Source organism: Mustela nigripes, chromosome 9 (genome assembly GCF_022355385.1).
Source record: "Mustela nigripes isolate SB6536 chromosome 9, MUSNIG.SB6536, whole genome shotgun sequence".
Lineage (NCBI taxonomy): Eukaryota > Metazoa > Chordata > Mammalia > Carnivora > Mustelidae > Mustela > Mustela nigripes.
Window position 1 is genome coordinate 1,044,159 of NC_081565.1, and position 3,239 is coordinate 1,047,397.

At 64.2% G+C, this 3,239-nt stretch overlaps 1 protein-coding gene and 1 long non-coding RNA gene across 2 annotated transcripts in view; one reads left to right on the forward strand and one right to left on the reverse strand.

Moving 5' to 3' along the window:
- The window catches only part of DIPK1B (divergent protein kinase domain 1B), a 170,336-nt gene that overhangs the window by 8,248 nt on the left and 158,849 nt on the right, over nucleotides 1-3,239 (reverse strand). The window lies entirely within an intron of this gene.
- LOC132024240 (uncharacterized) overlaps nucleotides 125-3,239 on the forward strand; it is a 7,887-nt gene continuing 4,772 nt past the window's right edge. Inside the window, exons 1-2 of the long non-coding RNA XR_009406196.1 lie at nucleotides 125-374; nucleotides 813-1,004. This is a non-coding gene — a long non-coding RNA (uncharacterized LOC132024240). The remainder of the gene's footprint in view (nucleotides 375-812; nucleotides 1,005-3,239) is intronic.

The following is a 3,239-nucleotide window of genomic DNA, read 5'->3' on the forward strand; positions in this document are numbered from 1 at the left end:
CGGGGTGGGGGCGGGGGACACGACACCGCGGGCGGTCTCGGAGGCCCGGGCGGAGGAGGAGGGGCGGGGAGGGGCGGCGCGTGGTGGCGCGCGGGGGCGAGGCCCGGGCCTGGCGGGGCGGTGGACGCGGTGCGAGCGCGCGCGGCTCCGGCCGGCGGCGCCTCCGGGCCGGCTCTGTCCGAGCCCCCGCAGCCCCGGCCCTGCTCGTCGCCCCGCGTCCAGAAACTGGACGCGGCGCGGCGGCCTCGGGGTCGGGCCTGTCTCCAGCACCAGCAATTCCGTGCCCTGGGCCCGGGCTGGGTCAGCGTTCGCCGCGGACGTGGGGTGGCCAGGGCGCAGCCGCCGTGAACTTCCGCGCCGGGTTCCGCGTGCAGGTGGGTTTTCCCGCCCCGCGGACTAGCGCGGGAGGCCGTGGGCAGGTGCGCTGCGCACTCCCGCCGGCCCCGACCCCTGCTGCTGCCCATGGGGGCGCGCGCAGCCGGGCCTCCGCGCTCCGCAGTTCCCCGTGGACAGACGGTGCTGAACCACCTTATAGATCTTCTCTCCCGAAACCTACATTTAATTCTTTCCCGTCGAATCTGACTGTAGGGTTTGTTTCCTTGTTCCGGTCCGGGAGTCCCCCGACTTCCAGATACCACTGCGCACCAAGATGCTCCGCCTGACCCGGGGCTTGTCTTTCAGTGAGCACGAGCTCCTCACCATGAAGTCCAAGTGACCCGTTTTTCCCGTTTACAGTCTGCGCGCCTCTTGCCTGCCGTGTCTGAGAAATCCGACTAACCCAGCGGCGCAACATCTGCTGTGTTTTTTTCTAGGGTTTTCTCTACAGCAGTGTCTCCCCTTACCCTTGGTCTCAGTTCCCGTGGCGGCCCGGTCCGGGCGCAGGTGACCCTCCTTGGGACGGATGCCCGGCCCGCAGTGGCTTCCCGCTGCGCCACGCACCTGCGCCCCGCACCTCCCTCCTGCCGCCGTGTGGGCCTCTCGTCCTCGCATGCTGTCCAAGAGGGGTGAGCCCAGGGCAACATGGCATCTGGAGAGGGAGAACACAGCCATGTGACTCTATCGCAGCGCACGGTTACTGTGGCCCCATTTTACTAACAGCTGCCTGGTCATTCCCTTCCTGTGCCTCCTGTACAAGCTGACCTCCACTGCGGCTCAGGCCCTGCGGGAGAGGACGGAGTCCGTATAGGGGTCAGCACTCTCCGTGGTTTTCTCCGTGGTTTCAGGCGGCTGCTGGGTGGGGGGGGGTTCCATGTAGGTCGATGATTCTGTTTGAAGCTAACTTTTGTCCATGGTGTGGGTTATAGGGCAAGGTAGGATTTTGTGTTTTGGTTTTGTGTTTTGGGGTGTTGGGCTTTTTTGCACATGGGTGTCTGTTTGTTCTAACAAATTTGTTGAAAGATGAGCTCCTCTGTGATTCTGTGGCAGAGTGCTGCATGGGCCACGGCCCTGCCCACAGCTTTCCCCCAGCACCGGGGGACAGGCTTTTGGCAGGTTCCCCCCGGCCGGATTCCCAGCGATGCTGTGGGCACCACAGTGACTTCTCTGCCATCCTGGGACCCACGGTCTCTGCCTGGGGCCGGGGGCCTCCAGCTCAGCCCTAGCGGGTCTCCCCATGTCTGCTCTTCAGGCCGTCCTGTGGCAGACTCCCTGTGTACATCACCGCATGGCTTCTGTCACCTGATGGGACCCTGGCTGGCACAGGTCAGGTGCAGAAAGGGACTCAAGCTTCTTTACCAAACTTACCAACACTCACTGCACTCCACACTTTGGACCACGGGCTCACCCTCAACCAGATGCTCATTACCCTTGAACTTCGGGCCATGCCAGCCCATGGGAGAGTCCCAGCGGCTGGACCAGAAGGAAGTTTATATCTGTAGTCCCCTTTTTGGACCCCCAGGCTGGCCAAAGGATGCCCTGCTCTGGAGAGTCTGGATGGGATCCTGATGGCCCAACCCCCACCCTTTCATCCTGGTCTTTACCAAGGAGGTGTTTCAACCATGGGGCCCAGGCCGGGAAGAGGGCGCAGAGTTGGAGCCAGAAATCTTCATCCGTGAACTTGGGAGAAGGCTGTCCCAAGGCTCAGCAACAGCAGGGACCGGGGCGGCAGGACATGTGAACCAGCCCACTGTGGGTGGCCTTTGTGATACAAGGAGCGCGGTTGTCAGATGACAGGAGAGAACTGACACACGCATCCCGTACGGTGTCAGGGGCCACAAGGGCATGACCAGCCGGCGGCTCGGCTTGGGAAAGCAGCCTGTGCTGAGGGAGGAGCCCAGAGACCAGGTTGAAGTCTGATGGAGTCAGGTTGCCAGGAGCTGGGGCTCACTGTCTGGGGATTGTGAGACGGGGGACCCCGCTGTGGGCAGGAGTCCCGTCTGCTATGCAGTGACCACCTCTGCATCCGGAGTACGAAATCTGGTGTGTCGCCCCTCCTCTGGGAAGTGGGGCCACGAGGGATCTGTGGGGGCAACAGTGGCCCACGAGGCGGTGGGGCTGCTCGGTGGGTAGAGAGCAAGCACCTGCCATCCTGGGCATCCAGAAGTGACCCAGAGTCAGCCAGCGGCTGTCACTTATGCCCACGGTGCGCAGCCCCAAAGTGGGGTGTCTTTTTTTTTTAAATTTTATTTATTTATTTGACACAGAGAGATCACAAGTAGGCAGAGAGGCAGGCAGAGAGAGAGGAGGAAGCAGGCTCCCGACGGAGCCGAGAGCCTGATGTGGGGCTTGATCCCAGGACCCTGGGATCATGACCTGAGCCGAAGGCAGAGGCTTTAACCCACTGAGCCACCCAGGCGCCCCTAGTGGGGTGTCTTTAATGTGTGATTTTGCAAGTGGCAAACCATGCTGGTTTCCTGGGGCTGCTGTGACAACGTCACGGACTGAACGGCTGACGACAAAGGGACCGATTCTCCCAGTTCTGGAAAGAAGTCTGCAGGGAAGGTGTCGCGGGCTCGGCCTCCCTCTGCAGGCGCCGGGGGACAGTCGCTGCCCCTGCGGGCGCCGGGGGACAGTCGCTGCCCCTGCGGGCGGCCGTCGTTGCGCCGCCGCGCCGGCGGGCTGCCGGGGGGCCGCCGCTGCCCCTGCGGGCTGCCGGGGGACCGTCGCTGCCGGGGTTGTGGGCGCCGGGGGACCGTCGCTGCCCCTGCGGGCGCCGGGGGACCGTCGCTGCCCCTGCGGGCTGCCGGGGGACAGTCGCTGCCCCTGCGGGCGCCGGGGGACAGTCGCTGCCCCTGCGGGCG